This window comes from Sapajus apella, unplaced genomic scaffold, assembly GCF_009761245.1.
Source record: "Sapajus apella isolate SASKATOON/1434 unplaced genomic scaffold, GSC_monkey_1.0 scaffold10, whole genome shotgun sequence".
Taxonomy (NCBI): Eukaryota; Metazoa; Chordata; class Mammalia; order Primates; family Cebidae; genus Sapajus; species Sapajus apella.
In genome coordinates, this window is record NW_022436950.1 from 10,781,339 (window position 1) to 10,795,227 (window position 13,889).

Below are 13,889 nucleotides of genomic sequence, written 5' to 3' on the forward strand. Positions count from 1 at the left end.
ATTACTGGAATACAACAGCTAGTTAGAGGGAGAAAAGGCAGTGTCACTATTTGGACCAATAGTTAGAAATATTTTTTCTATTTAAGATTTTAGAGGAAGTTTAAATAAAGTAAACGCATTTTCTAAATTGGATTATACTTGGAATAAGTGCCCTCTGAGAGGTTGCAAATGCCCTCTTTTTTACTGCCTCCCTGGAAATACCTTTAGTTGTTGAGAGCACTTGAAGTCTGGGGGACTCTGGTATAAAAATTCCAATCATTTACCTTGGGTTAGAGGCTTGTTTAGTAATTTCCCCCTAAAATCTTTTAAGGAGAATGCCCTTGGGGAATGGGAGACACATACAGAGCCCTGCCATCTCCCTGTACACAAAGGGCTTGTAGCCTGGTCAGTGGCACCTGCACAGCGGAAGGAAGCAAGCGTCCTTGGAGGAAGATGCGCTGCATTGTGGCTGGACAGACGGAAGCCAAAGAGCAGGTTTTTGACAGTTTTCCCAGCACTCCCTGTTAAAGAGGGAGAGAGAGAGAAAGACAGACAGATAGGAACACTTACAGAGAGGCACTGTCTCTGGCATATAGGTGTTTTCCAGCCAAATAGTTCATTATACTTTTTCGTGATCTAGAACAGTAGTTATCAAGGGGAGAAGGGTGTGCTTTAGTCCCCCTGGGGCATTTGGCAATGTCTGGAGACACTTTTGTTCATCACAATTGGGGAAGTATTAATGGCATCTAGGGGGTGAAGGCCAGGGATGCTGCTGTACAACCTCTGATTCATGAGAGAGAGACCTGCCACAAAGAATGATCTAGCCCAAAATGTCAGTAGTGAAAAGGTCCAGAAACCTTGGTCACTGGGTCGAGAATAAAAGCACCCTTTCAAGCTGTCTCATGTCCTTTTCTGTGACTCTCTCTACTCAGAATATCACCTTCTGATGGCTTATTTGGCATTTTAGACAGTTTGACTCAAGAAAGAGATGTCCTAGCTGGTGGCTGATAAGCTTACAGCCTCTGCAGGAAATAAATGGCCATCTTGCTGATTCATAAATCTCTTACAATTCAAGTCAGTTCTGAGTCTGGTCAGTTTTGGATCCCTGAAAAAAAAAAAGTCGTAGGAATAATAATAAGTAGGTACAATTATTAGACCCAGTTCATAGAACAGAAAACAAACAGAGAGGTTATGTCCTAGCCAGCAAGAGAGAGGAGGAGTCTCCAAATTCTTTCGCTTCCCCTCCTGGACACACAGCTCAATGACATTTCCTATTGGCATTTGGGTGTCTTACATGATCTAAGCAATGTAATGTGGGCAGAGTGGTGAATTCCTAGACCAAGCTAGGCCCATTAAATGTGCTGATGGCCTTTCATTCTCTCTCCTCGCTGGCATCCAAATAGACAGGGCTTCAAGGACTTTGGGAATGGTGGAGCCACAGGCTGGGAAAAGCCTTGGTTCTTGACTTGCTGCTTGGAGGAGCCTGACCAGGAAGCTTTGCCTTATTAGAGTGCTGCAGGAGCAAGAAGTAAACTTACATTGTGTTAAGCCACTAAAATGTTGAAAGAAGTTAGCCTGCTTTGACTAGTAAACTAATAAAACAATGAAATGGACAAGCATAGACATTAGGTGATCATGGGTTGTGGCTAGTTGACTGGGATTATGTGAAGCAATGCAATTCGATCAAACTTGTGCAAAGGTACAAAGAAATTTACAAATTGATGATGCTCTGAAAATGCTGCTGTTTTTATTTGTAGGAACTCTCTTCTGAATCATGTTTAAGAATCAGAGTATACATTAAATCCCTTCCTCAGTATTTTACATGATGGAGAAAAGCTTGTTTATTTCACAGGCAGTCATTTAAGTGATTTCAGGTTCCTAAACCATGCATGAAGAGTCATTAATTCACATATTATCTCCTAAAATAAGTGTTGCATGTGAGTCTGGGACTTAGCTGAGAAATGTGGAATACACAGGCATTTTTTTTTCCAGACCATTCCCAGTCGGTTGCACATCTCAGGAGCCAAAGCTTATTACTTTCCAAATTGTAATTTAAACTTGTTAAATGGCCTCCAGACCCGTCTTTTTCATGTAGCACATGGGAAAAACTCAGTGCCTTGGCTCCAAATGCAGTTTTAAGAATTTCTCTTTCTGCAAAAGTCTACCTCCTTTGGGGCTGCAGCATCATCATTTCATAGGAACTTTGGGCAGGAGCATCTTTTAATGAAAACTTTTTGTTTTTTGTGTTTTTTTAAAGAGGCATTTGCTGTTGCATCTGGCAGGTGGTGTGGCTCTTTCTGAGAGCGTTGCAAACTCATGATGTAGTCACATTTTAGGATCTTTGCAGGATGGCTGTAAGGATAAATTGGGCTTTATAACTATGCAGAGAATTGACCTGGTAAACACATTAGAGGTGGATTATCCTCTGTTGCTCCCTAAATAGCAGCCGAGGAATGTTCAATCCATAGCCATTTCAGAACCTAAGCAGGAACTTTGTTGCTGAGAAACAGAAGGTTGATATTTGCTCCACATGCTCAATTTTCTTGAATGGAGAAAGCCTTCTGTGGCACACCACCTGCCTACATGAAGACCAGGCTCCCACAAGCATGTATTGTACATGGGAAAATATGCATGAAGTGTGCATGTCACATACGATAAACATGCAATGTTCCATATTAAAGACTTTAAGGAATGGGAAGATTTTCAGCAAAACTGTGTTTTCTCATCTTTTATTTTTATGGATATGAAACTCCAGTGTAGGTACTAGGACACAGGAGGGCAAGGAGGGAGGAAGACATTTATATACTTCAGTATAGTAAACTCTGTATTCTGAACAGTTTTTTCATGATTTTTTTTTTTTATCATCTTCCAAGCAGCAGATTCTGCAACATGGTTAGAATTGGATTTGGGCTGTGAGTTTGATCAATAATTAATAGAGAAGAACTTTTAAGTGTGTTGAGGAAGAACTCGACTGAAAATAAAAGCAGCTTCTTTTTGCTTCTTGAATTAGGGTGGAATGTTTATGCTGCAGTAACGAAAATCCCCAAATGTAAGTAACCAAACAATGAAGGTTTATTTCTTACACCACACACTCATTGCTGGAGGGCTCTAATTCATGTCATTTCTACTCTGAGACCCAAGCTGATAGAGGCTCTTCCATATTGAATGTCATAGAATTCAGTAACAGTGGGGAAAACCATGGAGGCCCACACATGGGCTCTTCAACAATGTAGCAAAAATGAGACACACATCATTTTGTTTTATTGGCCAGAGCAAGTCATATAGCTAAAGCTAACTTGAAAGAGTAAAGTCTGATCATCCTGATACCAGAAATAGGACCTCTACATTGGCAAACAGTCATACACATTTCATTGTCCCATACTAACAGACCTGCACTCACACACATAGAGACGTTTAGCCTTAAGTCCAAATGTGAGATTGACCGCCAGAGGAAAATAAAGACATCTAATTCAGGACAGTTTTAGAATTGTAGCTCAGAATAGGGAGATACACAATGAATAAGATTCTTCTGCTGGATAAGGGCTTGTTAGTCAACAGGTAGTGGAAATGCATTCAGGGGTCACTTGTCCACCTAGCCTCTGTTGCAGACTAGCACTACATCATTTGAACTGAGGATATTTAATTTAGTCATCTCATTAAAAAATAAAGTGAATACAGTTCAGACTACATTTTGACTTAAATTTCTTTTCTTTGTGAACAGTAGGTCAAATATCAGTGAGAAATACATCCAAGATGTGAAGCATTGTCACTGAATTCCATTTTTGAGGTCTGTTAAGCAGAATAAAGGCAAATACAAAGTGTGAGAAGAAGACTTTAATGTGTAATTAGAATTAAAGGTGATAATTTCTGATTTTATTGCCACAGGTATCATCTCAGTTCTTTCTTGTTTGTAACTGTTTACAACATTAAGGTAACCTCTTAGTGTTATTTTATTTTTTTCTTTCCCCTAACATTTTTCTTAGTTTTCTTTACCCCAAATAAGGAACATGCCAGTTGCCTTGGAGAAGTTGGAAGAGACAACACAGCAATAAAATGGAGCCATCCCAGGTTGTGGGAAGGCAGGACAGATGGATAAATTATGATGAGGAAAAGAGATTGGCTGATATCTGTCTAATGCAGCTACCAACAAAAACAAAATCTCAGACTTCTCTTTTGAAACTCCCTGTTAGGTCGAAAAGAAAATAATAAAATTAACTCAGCATGATGCCTGGAGAGCAAACATTTCATTCTGCTTTGTTTTTGTCTCAGGTTTTAATTTATCAAACACATGCAGAGAAGGTCTCTCATGCTACCTTCCGGTCTTGCTGTATTTTAACATATAGCAGAACCTAACAGCGATCTGACCTGCCATGGCAGCCTTCCCTAAAGCAGGTTCATTACCCAGCATTAGCCTACTTTGTGCACTAAAATATTGAAGAAAATATTTACAAATAATGTAGCTGATAAGGTACTTGTATCCAGAGTATGGATTCTGGATACAGAATATGTATACAGAATGTAAGGAAATCTTATAACTGAGTAATAATAATAAAAAAAAAAACTAATAAATGTGCAAATGATTTAAAAAGACATTTTGCCCAGGAACACATACAAATGTTCAATAAGCATATGAAAAGGCGATCAGTACCTTTAGTCATTAGGGAAATGCAAACCAAAACTACCATGAGGTACTCCTTCATACCCACTTGAATGAAAAAGACAGTTAATAACAAATGTTGGTGAGGATGTGTGGAAAGTGACTCTCATACCCTGCTGGTTGGAAGGTAAAATTGTACTGCCATTTTGGAAAACACCTTGGTAATTCCTTAAATAGTTAAACTGGAGTTACCGTGTCACCCAGCAATCCACTCCTTGGAGTACATATCTGAGACAAATCAAAACATATGCCTGAACAAAAACATGTGCATGGATGTTCATAGTAACATTATTCATAGTAGCCAAAGAGTACAAAGAACTGAAATATCTATCACCAACAAATAGATGAACAAAATGCAGCATATCCATAAAATGGAATATTATTTGACAATGCAAAGAAATGAAGCATGGATACATGTCACAACATAGATGAACCTTGAAAACATCATGCTGAATGAATGAAGCTAGTAACAAATGACCACATACTATATGATTCCATTTACCTGAAATATCCTGAGTAGGTAAATCTGGAGAGACAGGTAGATTAGTGGTTGCCATAGGCTGGAGTGGGACCCGATGGTAGGGTGGAGCTACTGCTAATAGTTATGGGTTTTTTTTTTTTTTTTTTTTGGAGTGATAGAAATATTATAAAATTAGATTGTGATGGTGATCACACAACTCTGTAAATAGAGTAAAAGCTATTGAATTGTATATTCTAAATGAGTGAATTTTATTTCACTAAAGCTATTTTGTTAAAAACAAAACAGTAAGGTGGATTTGACTCAGTTCCAGTACTGAAACATAACACTGCCTGGGAGGGTTTGCTAGCTCAGTAGTTTATAATGCTGTGTAGTGGGTTCTAATATCTGTCCAGGTCTTCTACCAAGAAATGGATGACAACTCTTAACTGTTCCAATGATCAACTTTTGGAGGGCTTTCCCTGCCTCCACTCCACCCCACCTACTCTGAGATGTCTCATTTCTTGCTTCTTGCTTCAGGGCGTAGGGTTGGCTAAAAGTTCATGACACTCTCTAATATACTTGTTTGAAATGCAGTATGAAAGTCCTCAATCCTGATATCCACTAATGACTATGGTACGCTTGCTTCCTTTCAGTGTATTCCACAAATGCTGGCCACCTGCCTTAACAGTGAAAATAACTGGCTGTGTGATGCTGGAGCTATCTCGAGTTTTATCAAATCTGCCTGCCTTGGTGTGGTCTTGGTCTCACTGTAGGATGACACACACTTCCACGGTCAGGTGCTGTGTCCCTGGGGAAAAGTTGTAAAACCCTTTTGGATAAAAAAGAAACATTCTGTTTGGGATTCCAGGGGCAAATCATTCAGCTATTCCTGGGTTCCCTTATCCTCTCTATGCAGTGCCCCTGGACTTTTCCATAGCAGAACCCCACAGGGATATACCAGTTAAGGCCATTAAGCCAAATAGTTTATGGACTATACTTAGTTAAACGTTTTAGGCACATAACACATTTTTGTTAAATCAATTATTAATTGTGTAAAAACCATCTTTCTGCCACTTTTTACAAAAGAGACCTGAATTACTGTAAATTATATAACATTTTTCATTAACTTTTTAGCTGGAGAAACTCTTCATCTCAACCAGGATTTGCTGTAACATATAAAAATAGCTATTATGAATTCTCTTAAGATGTATATGAAAAATTTATTTTTAGTAGAAGTGACAGCCCAGATATTTTCATAGCTCGTTCTCTGACTTTGTTCAGGCCTCTTCTAGAATGAGACTTTTTCTCAGACTCCTTCCCCGATCACCCTGTCAGAAGCCACAGGGTCCCTATCGCTCTCAATCTTTTTGCTCTCTTTTGTTTTTCTTTACAGCCATAATCACTCTCTGTTTTCTTTTGTATTCTTTCTTTCTTTTTTTTTTCCTTCATATCAAAAACTACTTTATTACCAAAGTGAGTTTTTTTTTTCCATTTATTTTATTGCATTTTCGGTTTTGGGGTACATGTGAAGAACATGCAAGATTGTTGCATAGGTACGCACATGTCAGTGTGATTTGCTGTCTTCCTCCCCATCACCTACATCTGGCATCTCTCCCCTTGCTATCTCTCCCCAACTCCCCACCCCCACCCGTCCCTCCCCTATTTCCCCCCAACTGACCCCAGTGTGTAGTGCTCCCCTCCCTGTGTCTATGTGTTCTCATTGTTCAACACCCGCCTATGAGTGAGAACATGCGGTGTTTGATCTTCTGCTCTTCTGTCAGTTTGCCGAGAATGATGGTTTCCAGGTTCATCCATGTCCCTACAAAGGACACAAACTCATCGTTTTTGATGGCTACAGTGTGGCGATTCCTCAAGGACCTAGAAATAGAAATTCCATTTGACCCAGCAATCCCATTACTGGGTATATATCCAAAGGATTATAAATCGTTCTACTATAAGGACACGTGCACACGAGTGTTCATTGCAGCACAGTTTACAATAGCAAAGACCTGGAACCAACCCAAATGCCCATCGATGATAGACTGGACAGAAAATGTGGCACATCTACACCATGGAACATTATGTATTATTTCTTTATTGTTTATCTCCCCCATACAATGTAAACTTCGTTAGAGCAGGACCATGTCAGTCTTATTCACTTGTCTATCGCTAGGCCTAGATCAAATATATGTCTTCTTGTAGGCACTACTCAATATTTATTGAATAAATAAACAAATACTTTCCCCCACATAGACATACTCCTCTCTCCAAAGAATCATTTGAGAAGAGAGCTCCACAGAATATATGGCAAATGGATAAGCCCATTTTGCAATGGTAATCAGTCATTATCCAGCTTCTAAAAACCGAGGGTCATGAAGAAAAAAGTAGAGAGCGTGTAGGAGTTTGTAAGAGCATTCTTATCCAACTCCCTTTTCTGATTAGGAGACTGAGGGTCCAAGTCATGAAGGAACTTACTCATGGTAAAAACAGAATTGAGTGACAGAACAAAGACAATGGCTTGAATGTTTTGCTTCCCAGGCACATGGTTCCCAATGTTAGAGTGTGTAGAAAAAAGTTTTATTAGAAGGTTTAGCCCTTCCCATATTTAGAATGCATGAGGATTATATCATAATTATTATGCAGATATAAACCAGGGAGACTTACTTCTTTGAGGTTCAAAAATTACTGACTGAGACCTCATCTCCCATGTGGTACTCCCTCCAGAGATGGATATGCAGGTGTATGGACAGGTGGCTTTATATTCCTATGTGTTGTTCAGGATTCTCCAGAAAAACAGAACCAATAGAATTTATAACTCATATAATAGATCATTGTCTTAGTCCATTTTGTATTGCTATAACATAATACCAGAGACTGGTTAGTTTATAAATAAAAGAAGTTTACTGAGCTCACAGTTCTGTAGGCTGGGAAGTCCAAGGGGCACGATGCTGGCATCTGTTTGGCTTCTGGTGAAGGCTTTTGTGTGGCATCCTATGGTGGGAGGTCAAAGGAGGAGCAGACTCGTGCAAAGAGGGAGAGGAGGAGGAACCTGCTTTAATAACAACTGCCGCTCTTGGGAACCAACCTGTTACTGTGAGAAATAATCCAGCCTCACAAGGGTGAGAACTCACTCATCACTTCGAGAATGGCACAAAGCCAATCCTGAGGGATCTGCCCCATGACTCCAACATCTCCCAGTAGGCCGACACCCTAATACCTCCATGTTGGAGATCAAATTTCATCATGAGTTTTGGTGGGAACAAATGATATCCAAACCATGGCAATGATTAATCTCATTGTGTGTATACATTATATATACATACATATATCTGTACGTTTGTGTGTATATATATATGTATATATACGTATATGTACACATATACGTATAGATATATGTATGTATATATAATTTATACACACACATATGTGTATGTATGTATATATACATACATACATGTATATGTGTATATATATGTATGTATGTATATACATACATATATACACATATATATGTATGTATATAATATCCATATATAATTATATACATACATACATACATGTATATGTGTATATATATGTATGTATGTATATAATTATATATGGATATTATATATATACACAGTTGACCTTTGAACATCATGGGTTTGAACATTGTGGGTCCAGTTGTATGTGGATTTTCTTCCACCTCTGCCAACCCCTAAGACAGCAAAACCAATTCCTCCTCCTCTTCCTCTAGCTCAGCCTGTTCAGAATGAAGCCAGATGAAGACCTTTATGTTGGCACACTTCAACTTAATGAATGATAAATGGTATTTTCTCTTCCTTATGTTATTTTAAGAGCATTTTCTTTAGCTTATTTTAGTGTAAGAATATGTAATGAAATACTTATACAAAGTATGTGTTAATCAACTTTTTATGTTATTGGTAAGGCCTCTGGTCAATAGTAGGCTATTAGTAGTTAAGTTTTGGTGGAATAAAAAATTATATATGGATTTTTGGTTGCATAGGGCTTGACATCCCCAACCTCTGTGTTGTTCAAGAGTCCACTCTGTAGCCAATACCTTGTAAGAAATATCTTTCTAGAAAAAAATTTATTATAAGATATTGGCCCACATGATTATGGAAGGCTAAGTCCTCCCATGTCTGCTGTGTGTGAGCTGTAGAAGCAGTAGAATCGGTGGTATAGTTTGTAGGTCTGGGAGCCAGAGAGATGATGGCATTGAGGTCAGTCTAAGTCTGAAGACTTGAGAACCAAGAGCATCACAGGCAGGGGAATATAGATGACCCGGCTCAAGCACTAAAGCAGAAGGAGTGGGAATCCAACCTTCCTCTGCCTTCTTCTTGCTATTAGGCAGTCAACAGATTAAACGATGCTTGCTTACATTGAGGAGCGCCCTCTACTTTACTCCGTCCACAATTCAAATGAAAATCTCTTCCAGAAACACCTTCACACACATCCATAGAAACAAATGTTTAATCAGGTATTTGGTCAGCCTGTCACTTAGTCAACTGACACATAAAATTAACCGTCACATCCTGCTTCTTCCAACTTAGTGTAAAGTCATTGACTTTCTGTGTATATTCTGCTCCTTTGCCACACCCCCTTGTTCCCAAGTAGCCTCTCAAGGTATTTTGCTAAACCAAAGGAGAAATTATATCATTCCTTTAAGAGGCAAGAGTGTGTTCCATTAGCGATAGCTTTGAAGAACAGATAACATGAGGTAAAGCATTTGAATTATTTTCACCCACTGACTGCTAGTATTTTAAGGATTTAACTTTTTTTTTTTTTTTAGCCGGAGTTTCGCTCTTGTTACCCAGGCTGGAGTGCAATGGCACGATCTCGGCTCACCACAACCTCCGCCTCCTGAGTTCGGGCAATTCTCCTGCCTCAGCCTCCTGAGTAGCTGGGACTACAGGCACGCGCCACCATGCCCAGCTAATTTTTTGTAGTTTTAGTAGAGACGGGGTTTCACCGTGTTGACCAGGATGGTCTTGATCTCTTGACCTCGTGATCCACCCGCCTCGGCCTCCCAAAGTGCTGGGATTACAGGCGTGAGCCACTGCGCCCGGCCAGGATTTAACTTTTAAGATATTTTAACTCTATAGGCATTGTCCATGGTTACTGGAGAGATGAAGGGTACGGTAGAGAATACGCAGACTTTGATGGGGATCTTGGCCTTGATATGTATGAGCTATGTAATTTTAGACAAGTTAAATGACTTATTTAGTTTCTCAATTGTAAAAGAGAAAAGATAATACATTACAGGGTATTAACAAATGAGGTAATACATGTGAAAGTGCTTTGTTATAGACCGCTACATGCAAATGATATCACTATTTTGAGAGCACTCATTTTTACAGTAATTTCACTTCTTTAGCAAACGACTGCATGAGTTTCCCAAGCTCCCTGTCCAAAGGCATTCTTTAGTAGCTGAAACCCTGAAAATGATATTCTCTCTGGAGTGCAAAAGGCAGCTCAGAGAAAGACAAGACATTATGTGTAATAACTTAGAAGAAAACTTGAGAAATAGCCTGCCCCAGTTGAAATTTTTTGAGCAGGTATATTTCATATAATTAGCTAAAGATCTCTGTTGAGACGATTTTACTCCTGAGGGATCGATTTCTTTTCATAATTATACTGGTCAAGATCTTTTTTTTTTTTTTTTTAACTTGTTCATAAAGAGAGCACTTCATTGGCAAAGGTCCTGCCCTTTTAGGCAGGATTGGTGTATTTTGCTCTCTGAATATATTTTACTTGAAGTCCTTTTATGTTTAATTCTTTCCCCCAAGAATAGTACGTCAGCATTCTTGAAGTAGCCAGAAAGCACATATGTGGCTTTTAACCTTTTTTTTTTCTCATTTGTGTGGGGTGGATAACATTGTCTCTCTCCTATTCACCATTCCCTTTGCTCTTACAAAACATTGTTATAAAGCATCTCAAGATACGGGATCAGCAGGACTGTCGTTTTCCTTCATAGAAGAAAGATGAGGATGAGAGAGCTGTCAAATGACTCACCGGTAGTCTCAGAGCTGGTTAGTGGCAGAAGCAGGATTTTTTATTTCCTCATAATACTAAGGGCATTGTCTTGGTATTCTTCTGTCATATAGGCATGTGAATATCAGAAATGAAGAATCCTTTGCCAACCCTAGAGAAAAGGAGAATAATATGCTTATCCATCTCTAAAACAACCTTGCTTATTAGCACCAGTTCTGAGTGTGGGAACTTTTCCAGATACCTTTTCCACTTTTCTTTTCCTTTCATTATCTATGTCTTCATTTGGAGGATAAAAGGAGATGAAAGGTTTGAATGTACAATAGAATGAAAACAGAAAAAAAATTGAGCAACTCACCTTCCTTTCTCATGCATTCATCTGTTTGTTGATTTACTCATCAACCATTGTCGAGCACTCACTATGTGCTAGGTTCTGTTTTAGTCACTGAAGATACAGGAGTAAAGAAAATCAAAACAATCCCAGCCTCATGAACCTTCCAATGTATTGAGAAAGATAGAAAGTCAATGCATCATAAATTATGCAATTACTGTGATTGCAGTGAGGATAAGTGATTGAAAGAAAAGGACAAGGTACCATGAGTCCCTATAACAAGGACATTTTGGCTGAGTGCAGAAATCTAGGGAAGTCTCCTGAGAAAGGACTCTTTAGCTAAGACTAGTAACAAGGGTAGGAATGTGGCGGGGGGTGGAAGCAATCTAGGCGAAGACAAGAGTTTGAGCAAAGATCCCGTCCTGAGGCAGCAAGGATTCCGTCATGTTTGAGAAACATAGAGATTTGAAGTGAGAGAGCAAGTGGAAGGACATAAAGTGACAGGCACAGGAGTTCTTGGTGATCTTTGGTCTTGGTCTTGGAAGAGCTTTGGAGATCACACAGAAGATTTTGACCTCTTCCATAGAGGAATGGAAAATTATTAATTCCAAGCAGATAGGAGCATTATCAGCCCGGCCACAGAGAAAGGAAGGATAGAAAAGGGCAGAGCTGTATTAGATACCTGGTAGGAGATTTTTGCAATAATCTAAGCAAGGAATAATGTTGTCTTTGGCTGAAAAGATGGCTGCTAGGGGATACAGGCATGATACATCTGATCCAGGCTGTGAAGGCAGATTTGATTAGAAGTAAGACTTGAGAGAGAGGAAGATTTTGATGATCACTCCCCAGACTGGGGCATGGGAGACTGGTGGTGTGGCCTAATTCCATACTGATGATGGGGATCACTAGAAGAACAGATTTTCATTTGTTTCTTTGTTTTGTTGTTTGGGGGGTTGTGGTACAAGAGTTATATTTTGGGCATACTAAGTTTGATATGTGAGTCATCAAAATAGAGATATTGATCTTGGCTGTATTGATCCAGAGCTCAGAATAGAGAACTGGGCTGAAGTGATATGTATCTGAGCTATTCACATATAAATGATGTATAAAAGCATGTGGGAGGATGAGGTCATCAGAGAAAGGATGCATGAGAAGAGAAGAGGGCTCAGGAGCAGCCCCAAGGAACAGTTGTTTGGCTTCCTAAGACGTGCATTACAGGAGCTCGTCACTAGCAAGGTTTAGGGTGGGGGCAGCAAAGTGGAAGGCAGTGTTTAGAGATAAGGAGGAAAACCTCACAGAGGAAACTGAGAAAAAGCAACCGGGGTAGAAGGTGAAAAGCCAGGAGAGTGTGATGTTATGGAAGGCAACTGTATTTGTCTGTTCTCCATACAGCTAACAAAGACATATCCAAGACATGGGTAACTTATAAAGGAAAGAGGTTTAATTGATTGACAGTTCTACATGGCTGGGGAGGCCTCACAATCAGGGCAGAAGACGAACAAAAGCTAAGGTACTTCTTACATGGGGTTAGGCAAGAGAGAGCTTGTGCTGGGGAACTCCCATTTATAAAACCATTAGCTCTCTTGGGACTTACTCACTACCATGAGAACAGCATGGGAAAGACCCACCCCCATGATTCAGTTACCTCCTGTGCTGGGTCCCTACCATGACACATGAGGATTATGGGAGCTACAATTCAAGATGAGATTTGGGTGGGGACACAGCCAAACCATATCAGCAACACAAGATGTGTGTGAATGCTGCCGAGTGCATGGGCAGGATGCAGTGCCATGAGGATAATGGATAACCCAACTTCAAGGTGGGTGAAACACTCCAGCATGAAAACTCAGCATCTGATTTTGTCCTAATAACTGAATGGCTCATTACTAAGCCTTTTAGAATTTCTTCTTCTGAATATTTTTATGATTAAAATTATTTTAAAAAATATTTCACCTGGAAGCTAGTTGGAAGTAGAATGAAACCCATGCAGCAATTAAAAAATGAACTCTGCTGACTCACCTCTGGATTTTGGGGCAGTGGATAACCAATGTAGTAAATTGGAGCCAATACTGTTTCTGTATTGCTAAGCACAAGGCCTTAACAAAATAAAATATTGAAAGTAGCTTTTCCAGTATGACTAGACGATGTGGGGCATGCCTGGTGTGTCACTATCGTAAATTGATTCCTGTAGTTTCCTGATTGAATTTTTTGAGTCTTCAATATGAATGGGGTGGAGTCTAAAAAATGAGACTTAGGTGAAAGATTTTAGAAACACAGGTTAGGAAATAATACAATTTGAAGGATTCAGACCCTGTGTTTCCTCTACTTAAATTCTGCTTTGAAATCTAGAGTTTACAGTAATTTTTTATAATTTGTCCTATAGAACCTTCCTCTTCTTCTTTTTATTCTTCATTATTTTTTTTCTTTCTTTCTTTCCTTTTTTTTTTTTTTCTCCAGAGTAGCACTGTAGG

The 13,889-nt window shown here is 39.3% G+C and overlaps 1 protein-coding gene and 1 long non-coding RNA gene across 2 annotated transcripts in view; one reads left to right on the plus strand and one right to left on the minus strand.

Annotated features, from left to right (window-relative positions):
- The window catches only part of PID1 (phosphotyrosine interaction domain containing 1), a 244,209-nt gene that overhangs the window by 138,920 nt on the left and 91,400 nt on the right, over window positions 1–13,889 (plus strand). The window lies entirely within an intron of this gene.
- LOC116551696 overlaps window positions 1,193–13,889 on the minus strand; it is a 14,136-nt gene continuing 1,439 nt past the window's right edge. Inside the window, exons 2-3 of the long non-coding RNA XR_004269044.1 lie at window positions 8,001–8,004; window positions 1,193–1,278 (exon numbers count right to left, since the gene is read on the minus strand). This is a non-coding gene — a long non-coding RNA (uncharacterized LOC116551696). The remainder of the gene's footprint in view (window positions 1,279–8,000; window positions 8,005–13,889) is intronic.